The 13,730-nt window shown below is 44.9% G+C and overlaps 1 protein-coding gene across 2 annotated transcripts in view; it reads left to right on the plus strand.

The window, feature by feature from the left end:
* Positions 1-1,557: 1,557 nt before the first annotated feature.
* The window catches only part of TUT4 (terminal uridylyl transferase 4), a 1,269,543-nt gene continuing 1,257,370 nt past the window's right edge, over positions 1,558-13,730 (plus strand). The window contains exon 1 of one of the 2 annotated variants that reach the window (XM_085602613.1): positions 1,558-1,721. The gene's annotated coding sequence lies outside the window, so the exon portion shown is untranslated. Of the gene's footprint in view, positions 1,722-2,656; positions 2,909-13,730 lie in introns of those variants that run through there. The other variant, XM_085602614.1, reaches the window with a different exon arrangement.

Below are 13,730 nucleotides of genomic sequence, written 5' to 3' on the forward strand. Positions count from 1 at the left end.
AGTATATATGCGCACAGACAAGCTGGTTCCAAGAAAGGCCCAGAAAGCATGTACAATGTCACTGTGGTTACACCAACGGTGACTTCACGTGGGCACAGCAATGCAAACAAATGTTTCCTTTACACGCGTGTAAAGCTTTGCTTTCCTAAGCCAACAAGTTTCTGGACACGGACCCTACCAAATCTGAGGCCACGCCATTTACGCCCTCCCTTTCATCAAAGCTTCCAGCACCCTCCCGCAGCCAGAGGTGATCACACATTTCCTCCACACTGCTTCCAACAAACATGTCAACATTTATGTCACGTCCAACTCCCTAAACTATCAAAAATTAAGAGACATCAAGATGCAGCACAAAAATACTTTGTCAATGTCTTGGTTCCGTATCACTCACAGTCATAGTGGCAACCTGGAGGGATTCGAATGTGATATCTTTGATTAAAAGAGCAAACAAAAATATTAACAAACAGAATACTATATGAGAAAAAAAGCATTAAAAAAAATACACAAACAGGAAATGCATTATTATAGGTGGTCCGTCTTTTATTAGTTTACCACTCTGACTGGTAATTGCGTTCCGCTAGCAAAACACATATTCACATGTTTACAGAAGTAAGTGCATAAACTTTTATCGAAGTCTCCGTGACATACGTTCGAACATCTTTCGCTGGACAGCGCTACTCGCCGAGACTGCTTAAAAAACACAAGCATTTGCAATGCAATAAATAGATCTCGCATTTACGCGAGTTTGGGCTATTGGCATTGTAAATGACAATGCCTTTTATTTTTGTTTTCGTTTTAAAAACATAAATAAAAGGCATTGTCATGTACAATGCCAATAGCTTAAACTCGCGTAAATGCGAGACCTATTGCATTGCAAATGCTTGTTTACCCGCCTTGTGCATAATTACTGTCAACCTCCGTAAAAATTCTGGAGAGGTGGGAATCCCTACCAGTCCGTCCCATGGTGACGAGTTATGGGAGACCAGCACACACACATGAAGCACCAGCAACGGAATAATGGCATCTCACGGATCTACACAGGACCTATATGGGCTCCGATACCGGGCACCGCAGAGCAGGCAGCATGTCTCACTCTCAAGTGGCTGGAAGTCTTCTGCAGCAGTCACAAAGAGGTGTCGAAGGGACACTTGCTGGGCCCGCCGGTGAACGGCCTGGTGCCCCCCGCGGTCTGGTCACCAAGCCCTACTGGCCCAGCATATCCGCTCTGAGGAAGGGCCACAGATACAAGACAAGTAGCGGCGTGAGGAATCACAGGGACTCCTCTGTCTGGTAGTTACCGTCGTTTCGGGGGGAGCGTCGTTCTCGACGACGTTCGCGGCCAATTGGTGAGGATTCGCAGCACAGCGAACTATGTGCCGCCTCACTCCTTTTATTCCCTATTTCTGCAATTTGGGAGCAAGCAGGGGGAGACAGTGCGTCGCTAAGAGACACCGCGCTCGCACTGCCCGGCCGTCACGTGATGACATTTTGTTCCCAGACACGCCGAAGGTGCCTTCCTCTAAAGGGAACCAAAGCTACCATGTCTCGTCTACCTCTACCCAGAATGCAGTGTGCGCGCGCAGAACATGGCGTCCGAGTGAGGAGGAGCTACGATTTGGTGGTGGCACAGGGAGTCTGCATCTGCTCTGGCAGGACAGAAGGGGGCGACGGCAAAGGACATGGGTAACGGCCACAGGAACAAGAAACCCCGGTAGATGAAGGTATAGAACTGTCTTTATCCGCTCTAAGAGAAAGATGGGGGTAGGTTCTGTTACTTCCCCCATGAAAGCATATTATGGGAACTGCTGCTGCCCGGTTTCCTTGTACTGAATTTTAGAACGTTCTCCCTTTATTCAGGAGTTTTAGCCATAAGCGCTCGCTCGTCCAAGATCACACGAATGTCCTGGACTGACACTATGCCCTCCCAGTGAAGTCGCTTGCTGACAGAGCTTTCTGTACATGGGCTGGGAGGAGGCGAATGTTTGTCCCCTTTTACTGCCAGTAGGAAGATTATACATTTTTCTGTCTTATAGGCTTTACCAGGTGTGGACAAAACGGCCCGGGATACTCAGTTTAAAAAGTGTGGAAACTACCAAACCATTTTTCTCACGTTGGCATTGATAAACATGTTTTACTTCATCTATTTGAAACAAGAGAACGATGTGACTCGAGTTGATTAATTGTTGAAGCTTGACGTGCTATTTGCATTTGCTTGTACACTTGTCTTCCAGTCCATCCTTGCTCCTGGACCTAAACGCTTGTAACTGATTTCCAGGTTTTTGTCTCGTCTACTTGCCCTCACCCCAGCCCCCCATACTCTTCAGTTTTTTTTTATTTGAACCCTTCCATTCAACAGAACCCAGAGACGAAAACTTGAGTTTTATTTTTTTTATTGTGGGGTATGAGTAGCATTCTCTGAGGAAATTCATGGATAGAGGGGAAGATGTCTTATAAACGGATCATAATTAGCTATGCAGCTCTGAGAAGATTGGTTTGTTTTTGATTGAGACAGTAGATATGACACAGCGCAAAGTTAAAGCAGTTGGTTTCGGTTTCAGATTCGTGAGAATAGAAACCTAGAATTTCGCGGTCGAACAATAACTAGGTACTTCCCCTCCTCTGCCGCTGGTCTATGTTTCACCTTGCACAATTTTCTAATGAGAGATAGCTCGCTGCATGTTGTCTCACATGGTGAAGCAGATGAGGTCATCTTAGTTTGTTTCGGGATCCTTTTGTGGAGTCTATAATACTGTATGGTTTGTTGTTTTCGATTGCAGAACGAAGCTTGGCGACCCTTCTAATAACCTTACTGTGTTTTTGGTGTTTTATTTAATTTATAACGTTTTATATAGCGCTAGCCGTCTTGATGTCGTTGAGAGAAGCAGACGGAAGGTGAACGGTGTAGCAGGTACTACTGTTTTGGTTTCTTCTGTGTTTTGTGGGATTGACTCTTTAATATGTTTGACCCGGAGCAAGGCAGCGAAAAATGCTAAAGATCCTGCTTTCTGCTCATAGATGCGTGTCATTGAAAGGATTAATGTTATGCACCTCAACGCGTCGAATTTGTCAGAACGATGTGGTACGGGTGGGCTTGGGTGTCTGGAATTGTCCCGCAGAGAGAACCCTATTGCTCTTCTCTGGCACTGAGCACAAGATGTATACAGGAGGATATGAGTGGTTAGCATGTATTTATGAAACATCTGCATTCCGAAAACGTTCAATACAAAGCTGCTTTACCTTTTTAGATATTTAATTCACCGCTACTTTGATGGGGGCTTAAACCAACTTTTACGTTAGATAGATTTAGTTTGTGGTTAGTCAACCCCAGTAGATTTACGCATAGTAATAACCTTCATTTACATTATTGTCTACAGAAATAAAAAATGCAACTAAATGACGTTAGAAACTTAAGTGAAGTTGGCAACCTTTGTAATCAATTTCCAACACGCTGCATGTATTGGAAGTTAGATACTCCTGCATTTATTAATTGCAATTGTAGTAAAACAGATAATACCGAGACTAAATAGATTGTCATGGTGTCATTAATCTAGGTTGGCTGGCATTGCACGTTATCTGTTCCCCATTTAACCGTGCGAATTTGATGCAATCCTAACTGTGAAAAAGTGATTTGTTTTGCGTGGTCACCCCCCCCCCCCCTTTTTTTTTATGGACAGATACAGCTGTTTTTTTTACTCTGCACTGAGACACCTGATGCCCACGTGTGTGTGGTCTTGCCCTTAAAACTTGTTGAAATTGGCATATTTAACGTTCCTATAAGGCCATAGTATATGGTGTCCCAAAATACGCCCATAGCATGGAAACTTACATTTCACCTACGGACTAGAGCACCGCTGTGCCATCCACTGGTGTGACAAGGCAGATAAGACTCCCGGCTTACCACTGTATCCTGGTTGTTGCAGTTTTAAAAGTGCAGCCCGACCTGTCAAAATGACCCTTTTGACAGGAGAAACCTTCCCTTTTAAATATGAAGTAATCTCTATGTAGGCATTGTAATCCAAAAGGCAGGGTGCATGGTATTTAGACATGTAAACATTTAAAGTTATCATGTCCTTACATTGACTACCAGCCAAAAGCTATTTTCACAGTAGGATGACTGGTCGGCACACAGAGAAACGTTCATTAGTTTTGGAGAAATTAAGTTTCAATATGTATAGATATATTGACAGTTGGACTGAATTCGAAAAACAAGCATTTGCAATGCAATAGGTCTCGCATTTGCGCGTTTGAGCTTTTGGCATTGTAAATGACAATGCCTTTTATTTATGTTTTCGTTTTTAAAACATAAATAAAAGGCATAGTTATTTACAATGCTAATAGCTTAAACTCTTGCAAATGATAGACCTATTTCATTGCAAATGCTTGTCAGTTGGAAGAGGTCCTGGTTGTCCGTGGTATGATTTCGATTTATTTGGTCAGGGGTGGTTAAAGGGGGGCAGGTTGCGAGGGAGGGAGGATTTGAGGTTTGGATGAAGGATCGCTCAATTTTTGTGACTTTATCTGTGAACAAGCTGATGATTTCTTCACATCGATCTTTGGTGGCTTTCAATTCTTGTGGGGGTGTGTCGTTTGTTTGACTTTTGATAATGTTGAAGAGTTCTCTAGGTCTATTTTTCGCCTGGTCTAGTTGGCTGCCGAAGAAAGTGGCCTTTTCTCTATTATATGCTGACTGGGTTGATCTAAGTTGTGCTAGGTGAAGAGTCAACGGGTTAAGTCTCCAAGTCCCCTTTCTGATTGTCTGAGTTGTCTTCTTTCGTTATTAAGATACACGTTGAACCAAGATTTTGATTTAGTAGATGTCAAATCGATGAGTTTGAGTGGTGCTACTTGATCTAACACCTCTGTCATTGTGGAGTTAAAGTGGGCTGTGAGATCAGCGGCCGTCATATAGGAAGGCTGGGGTTGCAGATGGGCATGAATCTTGGATTCCAGTTCAGTTATGGGGACTCCGTTGATGTTCCTGGTCCAGTGCTTACGTTTTTCAGGTCGTCTTGGTTGGTTTCCGACATGTGAGTCAATATTAAACAGTATGAGGTGGTGGTCAGACCAGTCAATGGGAGAAATCGATCTCAAAGAGACAAGCTCATTTTTGGTGATGATTGTATCCAGAGTTGCTCCTTTGATGTGTGTTGTTTCATTGCAGAGTTGTTTGAGGTTGGTAATTTCAAGTAGGTTGGAGAGATTCTCGGTTGTAGTGTCTTCTGGGTTGTTCCAATGGATATTGAAGTCACCCAGGAACACGTCTTCCGTGTCTGTTAGGGAGAAACAAGTTATTAGGTCGGTTAGTTCTTCAGCGAAGAGGGTACGTTCACAAGGAGGATGGTAGATTGTGTGAAATTTGATGGGCGTGATGCCTTTGACTGTAAGTTCAACACCTAGGTACTCAAGAGTCAGGTATTCTGTGGATTTTAATCTGGTAAGCTGTATTCCTTCTTAATGAATGATAGCTAGGCCGCCACCTGTTTTGATCGGTCTGTCGTGTCTGATGATGTTGTAGCCTGGGGGTGTGAGAAGGTCTAGGATGGGGGTAGAGTGGTAATTGACCCAGGATTCTGTGAGGAATGCGATGTCTATTTCTTCCGCGAGTATAACTTCAGCAATGTCAGTGGCGTGTTGTATTGCTGATCTACAGTTGAGGAGCATGCACAATAGAGGCCGGGGCGCCTCAGTGTTGGTGTGTGCTGTATGTATAGAAGTGTAATGAGCAGGGGCTCTGGGTGAGAGGACAGGTCTAGGAATTCTATTAGTGCTCACTAAAACTGGGATTGCAAACGGGCCGTGTTCATGCTAATTTCGAGGTAAGAGTTGTTGATATCCTCTGCTTCTCGTTCTGAAATGGGTCGGAGAGCTCTGCTAGGTCGATGTGCCTGATTCCTCATAGGATTGGTGGGCCATGGGGTGCCAAGTGGGGCCATAGAAGAGGCTGTATGGGGGAAGGTGTGTAGTTAACCGGAGTGTGTCAGCAGAGGGGCTTAATCTGGTTGGGAAGGTTTTGTTGTAGATGTAGGATATCTGCCGCTAGGGAGTCTATTTTCTGCTCCGTTCGGGTCAGTAGCTGGGTAAGTGTGCTAAAAGGACATGTTTCCTTTGTCAGGAGCAGTGTATGACTAGGGTTGGTGGAAGGAGAGGGTACTAAGTTGTGGAATTGAATGGCATCATTGGGGGTAGGAGTGGGGATGGATTGGATGTGAGGAGTCAGGTCGTTGTTGCTTCCGGTCAGGAGGTTGTGTTGTTGGGCCTGGGTTCAAGAGAGGGGAGTGAGCAATTGTAAGGAGAAAGTCTGTGTCTAGGGGATTGGCAGTGTGATTCGAAGTGGGGGCGGTTTGAGCATGTGACGGGGGGGGGGGGAGTGAGCAGTGACTAGAGGGAGGTCAGTGTCCGAGTGATTATCGGTGACGGGTATGGAGATGGTTTGGGCAGGAGGAGTAGGGACAGTCGTGGAGTTGAGGATAATTTGCGAGGGTAGAGTCGGGTCTCCTGAAGTCGAGTGGGGGTGCCTGTAGTGGGTTCAGTCACAAAAAGAATGTCGTTAGAGTCCGACCTGCCTAGCTCCGGATCAGCCTGTATTTGGATCCTTGCCAGACGAGAGGATGTAGGGGAGAGAGAGTGAGGGATGACAGACAGGAGTAGAGAAAGCAACAGACGAGAGGGTGAAGGGAAGAGAGAGAGGGAGGGGCGACAGACAGGAATGGCAGTAACGTGTTAGTCTCCAATTTTGCCTTGAGGCTACATTTCTAAGGAGCATTAGAAGAATGTGACGGGTTCATAAAATCAGGCAAATTTATGGGAGCTTTTGGCAGCGCCCAGTGGTGATTGTTCAACTTCCTGACCACACAATACAGAAGAAACAGTTCAGCAGGTACTAGCACGTATATATGCAGTTTGCTTAGAATTACAGGTTACAGTGCTGGTCAACACCTACAGTTACAGTGCTCCCCATTTTCTCGGGTCCATGCATTAACAGTTCATCCACTCCAAGTGTTTAACTTGCATTCTGGGACTTGCAGTAGTTCATATCCCATTATAAATCCCAGGTTGTAAGTTCCAGAATGCAAAAAAAAAAAAGCTTGAGAGAATCAGATATTCAAGCATAATTTGGGGAAACTCAAGATCTCTTTCAAGAAGGATGTAAGGGAATAGACTAACATTAAAAAGTAATTTCCGGGCAAATATTGCTATTAATACATATATGTAACAGCACAGCCATTAATTGCTCTTTACTTGCCGCACTCCTTCCTTCCCTATACATCCCACCAGCAATGGAAATAAGTAATTTCTCGACTTATTTCAGAACTTGAAATGAAAGGTGAATTTAGGGACACATTCACAAACAGTGTAATAAGAGTATGTACGGACAGTGTTATGATGAATCTATCTCACTGTCTGCCTCTCAGCATTCAAGTTCATGTGCAATTATTGTCTCAACATGACTAGAACAAAAAGTAAATACAAGTAAAACCTCAAAAAATCATAAAGTACCAAAATCTGCAACTTGGTCCTCACTTTAGGGGGAAGACTTGTAATAGGTGCTATTTATAACACCTGATAAATAACAAACTCCAAAGCATCATTATTTGGGACGTGAGATGAATATCGCTCCATAATCCAGGCTATTGGTAATAAGGGCCTAAGTGTCCGTGCCTAATTGTGATCAAACACATTTTAATACCTCATGTTACACCTGATTTTTTAATGTAATTTTGTAATGCAGTACGAGCGCAGTATCAATCAAAAATTGTAGTTTTTATCCAAGGCACACGTTTGGGGCCACTGGCAATGGTGAGTGTGCAAACATAAGGAAAGAGACAGTAAGGCCTGACCAAAGAATAAAATTGCAATTAATACATGCATTTGCAGGTACCTTAAGCTGGACTTAATGTTACGTGGTGGTGTATTTAATGCTATGTTACTGCATCTCATGTTATATTTTACTATTGTTTGTAATCTTGCACTTTGAAGTTGAATATTCAGTGACACTGTTTACATGGTAAAAAATAAATAGCAATGTGCCCATGTTGTCGCCCTTTCATCTTTACTGCCATCTCTCTCCTTCTCGCGTGAAAGAGATCGCAATCGGCAAATCACTTTATCTCCCCATGCCCAGACAGCGCCTGGAAACCCCACGTAGTGAGAAGCCGCGCTATATACATCTTCAAATTAATTTAAAAATCCTTCCACAGAGAACATGCCTGGCAGCAGTGAAACCTTTCCTGACACAACCTGGAGCAGCAGTGTGGGCAACTGTACAAGCTTCCGTGACTCATCTGACACAGGCAGCAGCACATACATGACACACTCACGCGATTTCCAACTTTAAAGATCAGCCCAAAATCACGTGCGGAAAGTAAGCTTTTGAAGTCACTAATAGTTCGTGCAGACGCGCACTGTGTCCTTGTGCATGATGTGAACAGTGTGCAATCCCAGGTACAAGAGGGAGAATGAGGTGCAAACAACGAGGATGGCCAGAAGGGGAATAGACAATTAACGGGGGTGGGAGCAGGACGCAACATAGGAGAGGAGGCAGACTGCAAACACTAAACTATAAGCATTGGCCGCGCGGCCCACGAAAGTGAAAGATAGCGATCAAGAGAAGCGGGAGTTGTGTAGATGGCGGCTGCGCGCGTGCACGCAAGCTTTAGGCCACCAAACGCCTGTGGCAGCACTTTGGAAACCCGTACCCTAAATGTCTCGCAGAGCAGCGCATGCGCTGGCTCAGCGAGACCTAACAATGCGTGATAGTACGATGTCAATCAATCGGAGCTTTACTGTGATGCAGTTTGACATTTGGGAGGAGGAAAAGAAAGCAAAAATGAAGCTTGCAGCCAGAAATGCATCCTAATTCAACTTTTAAATAAAGGCTTCTCTTCGGGTCAGGTGCTTTAGATAAGTTTAAAATGTAATTGTGTGTTTGGCATTCAGATATTTCTGTAACCGCTTCCTTTTAGAGGTTAAGGTGAGTTGGTTCATTCAAGTGACGTCCCAGTCATTTTTTTTTTATTGATGCGCTGCTAGATTTGTTCATCGCTCCATAATTCGTTCAAAAGACATGCAGGCCTATCGCGTCTATTATGTTTTAAGTGTGAGACAGCAAATTGATTTTCAATAGGCTTGTGTAGTTCAAAAGCTCATTGAGAGCACTGAGGAAGGTTTTAGATGCCAGGTTAGTCCATGCATTGTGGCTTTGATGCTGTTGATGCACATTTCAAGCCTTAGCGCATCCATTGAGCTCCCGGGATCCATGGATCTGCAGCAAAAATATATTCTTAGATTTTTGTAAATAGTAATTTGCTTGAATCTGTAAGACTTGCTAGATCCATTTATGGGAAATCTCTTAAAGAGGCAAAGGTAACTTGGGAAAACGAATTTTGGAAGGATCTCCTTGAGGCCTCAAAAAGCAAGAATAGCAAAGTTTTCTGGGACACATATAAATGGGATAGGGGTGGTATAGCAGAGAAACCACAAAATAGCGTACCACAGAACGCCTGGTTAGAGCATTTTAAACCCCAATATGCCGCGCCCACTCAAAAAATCCCTGCAGATACCTTTCCTTATGTATTTTATAAAAAGGCCATATTTACACTGAAGGATGTGAATAGAGCACCAGATGGAGTTGTCCGGGGTAAGGCCCCCGGAATGGATGGCATCCCTGCTGACGTGTTTACTGATGACAGAAGCCTCTGGTCCATCTATATCCATGCGACTTGCAAACGCAATTGCCCAGGGAGCAGAAATTCCGCCCTCATGGAAGGGCGCTGAAATTGTCCCTGTATTTAAAAAAGGAGACAAATCAATCCCAAGTAACTACAGACCAATCAGTTTGATTGATTCGGTCCAAAAGATCGTAGGCCGTATGCTTCTCTACATAGTTCAAACCTGGATGGATGACCATGACATCTTAAATAATCTTAATTCCAATCCAGGCAGGGTTCCGCTCCCGGACGAGTACAATCGACCAAGTCTTCCGTTTTGTTAATCTACACTGGAAGACGGTGGTCTTGGGGAAAGGCGCCCTCTATGCGGTCTTTGTGGACCTAAATGCTGCATTTGATTTGGTCCCAAGAAGCAAGCTTTGGCAGGTCCTGAAGGAATTGGGAATTGCACCCGAACTTCTCACCGTGATTATCCGCTTGCATGAGGGGAACGTTGCCAGGGTGCTCTGGGGTGGTCCGGGTGAGGTGACTGGCGACTTCCCGGTTGACAGGGGAGTGAGGCAGGGGTGTGTTTTGGCGCCAACCCTGTTCTCGCTCTTCGTCAATGGGGTGGCCGGTTGGCTCTCCCGGACCCCCACTGATGCGCCGATTTTGGCAGGAGTGCGTATCCCTATCCTCATGTTTGCGGATGACACGCTGATAATCTCTAAGACCCCTAGCGGTCTGCAGAAGGCTGTTGGGTGTTTTGAAGAATTTTGCATTGAGAGGGGCCTGGAGGTAAACACGGGGAAAACGAAGTTCATGTCCTTTAACGGATCTAAAACCTTTAGAGGGAAAATATACATGAACAAGCTTCCCTTGGAGGAAGTGTTATCATTCACATATCTAGGGATAACATTGCAAAAAGACATGCGATGGGGTTGTCAATTAGATCGTGCTGGCTTACAACATAAACAAAAAGCAGGGGCATTGCTGGCTAGATTTAAAACCTCACTTACCAAGCCAATTTCCCCAATTTTAGAAATTTATGGAACTAAGGTCCTGGGCTCATGCCTCTATGGGGCTGAGCTCTGGGGCTTTAACAACCTGAATAGCCTGAAAGCTCTAGAAAACGCTTTTTTGCGTAAAGTCACAAACCTTCCTTCCAGTACACCACTGCGGCCGCTATTATTGGACTTAGGCAAGAAACCCCTGGAGCAACTGGCGAGGTTACGTCCAATACTATACTGGCGTCGTCTCTGGTGCACTGATGAACTAACTCATTATAGGAGCGGCTTTATGGACATCATAGAATCTGACAGGTCCCAAAAAATACCATGGCTGTTAGGAATAAAATCTATTCTGGGAAGCTTAGGCCTGTTAGATCTTTGGAAAAACCCTGCAAACACTGTTTTCCCATCTAAAGAAAACCTGAAAAATCTGTATTGGGAATGGGTTTACAAGTTGGAATTTACCCAAGGCCTTTCTACCCATTTAACAGCCCGTTTTTTTGATCTAAAAGTTCTTCCCCACCTAGAGGATTATTGGGATATTATTGAAAAAACTTCTGATCGTAAGTTATATTTCCAGTTACGGGTGGGCACATTACCCATAGCAGAATTCACCTCTAGATGGGAGAAGCAAGGCAGTAAAAATGATAAGTGAAAATATCGGACATGTTTTATTTTTCTGTCCTATGTATGTGGTACCTCGTAAAAGATGGATACAACCAATCTGCAAGCTTTTGGGTACCAGAAGATATGCCATAGCTCTTTGCATTCTGTGCACCGATCCTACTCCCCCAACATGTATAGCAGTGCCCAAATTCCTAGGGTGGGCCTGGAGTATAAGATCAAAAGCCCTGAGGTTACCTGCCAGCTCCTTTCTTTTGAGCTAGCATTGATCTTGCAATTTTCCCATGGAGAAATACCTTGAAGTCGAGAGCTGGAGAGCTGGGGTGTGAATGTAACGTCTAGCTACCTTCTGTATATTACAATTCGACATGTTTATCTTCTTAACTTTTATATTTTTAATTCAAGCTCGTCGGCCATTTATAAATTTAATTGCAATTTTAACTTTTTAGGTAATTTATGTGTATTTATATGTAATGTCTGTAAATGTGCTTTTATGACTTAAGTGCCGAATAAAGCTAATTGATTGGAATTTGCTTGAATCCCCACAGTTCTTCCCCTTACAGAGTGGTAGCTACTGCTTTCATACCGTAGACTTTTAAGATTTGATTTAATTGGTCCTCCACCCAATTTGTTGCAGCACAGGACAGCTCCACTATTTTGGCATAGTACTTGGCATAGAGTTTCTTCTTCAGTTGCTTTTTCCAGGATGGCCTACCATCCAGGCATCTTTTACGTAACAGCAGTTCCTTTAGAAATATACTTTTATATTTGAATAAACAGAAACACAATCGTATGAAGAAGAAAATATGGTAGAATGTGGACAGGATAGTCTTAACACTGAGAACACAAATAATGCTACAAAACAAGCAAAGTAGTATCAATGCTATTTCATATATAGGTCATAAACCATATTCACAATAGAACAAGTTCTGTGTGAAACAGAGCACACAAAGGACATATACAAAACCATTTATAAGACTGAAAATAAAAAAAACAGGGTTTCAAGCGACCAAACGACCACAATTTGATTTCCACGAAGGTTACTGTTGGAAACCGGGTAACCGGGTTAGCAGTCACCAGGCTCCCAGCACAATGGTAGCTTGGCTCGAGCGGTTGGGGGTCAGGCACCGTGTTAAGCGTACGTCACACCCTCACAATAACCATGCGGTCATCCGTTCCAAAAATGACACTACACCGTAAAAATTATGCAAGTCAAGTTGAAAATATATATGTCTTTATCTTATTTTCTCTTAGTTGCAAGTTTCATAACATAAATACAATACAATAGGATTTTCCTTTAAAGAGCAGGTCAAATAAACAACGCTACTTTGGAGTTTCAATAAATAGGTTCAGGTCATCATTACGCAAAGAATAAATAGATGTGCAATAAATACAGATGGCACATAAATACAGTCAGACAATAAATACAGTGCAGGAATAAATTAGTGGATGACAATAAATAAAGCACCTTCAATAAATGAGGTAAAAGAATCAATGACAGTTACAGTTTAAATCATTTTCATGAGGCCACTTGGTCTTACTTTGCCCATACACAACTTAAGGACACTTGGATGGCATGGGGGTGTCCCACCTAGATTGATCAAGGCTGGGGCCTAAGCTGAGGCAGAACAAGAGTAACCTAAAGATCTGGCCCTCCAAACCACACAACCCTTTATGGAGGTCACTGTACCAGTCTCAGTTCACCCCTGGCACTCCCAGGCTGGTTCTAACACCCCTCTAGCCCCTAGAATTGTCTTGTAGGGCTCCACAGGGCCTCAGATGCCCCCTCTACCACTTGCTGTCCTTTTCACGATGATCGGCTCCGCTCGGCGCCGTGTCGACGCCGTGAGGCGGCTCCGGATCGATGTCGTTGGGCGGCCTCGACTCGATGTCGCTGGGCGGTCTCGACTCGATGTCGCTGGGCGGTCTCGACTCGATGTCGCCGGGCAGTCTCGGCTCGATGTCGCCTTCCGGCGTCACAGGGACTCGGACTCCCCACTTCCTGGTGTCTCCGGAGTGCGATCTCCACTCCCGACCTCCGGCGCGCTTCACCTTCGTTTCCGGCGACTCCGGTGGGTGGACTTCACTCCCCCGTCGACGCCTCACCTCGACCTCGGGTGACTCTCCACTCGACCTCCGGCGCCTCTCCACAACCTCCGTCGGCGCCCTCACCTCGACCTCGGGTGACTCTCCACTCGACCTCCGGCGCCTCTCCACAACCTCCGTCGGCGCCCTCACCTCGACCTCGGGTGACTCTCCACTCGACCTCCGGCGCCTCTCCACGACCTCCGTCGGCGCCCTCACCCGACCTCGGGTGACTCCCTTACTCGACCTCCGGTGTCTCTCCACGACCTCCGTCGGCGCCCTCACTCGACCTCTGGCGGCTCCGGGTACGACGTCTGCTTTCTGTCAGCGCCGCTTCTCGACCTCAGGCCCCAGGTCTCTAGGC

This window comes from Triturus cristatus, chromosome 4_2 (genome assembly GCF_964204655.1).
Source record: "Triturus cristatus chromosome 4_2, aTriCri1.1, whole genome shotgun sequence".
Lineage (NCBI taxonomy): Eukaryota > Metazoa > Chordata > Amphibia > Caudata > Salamandridae > Triturus > Triturus cristatus.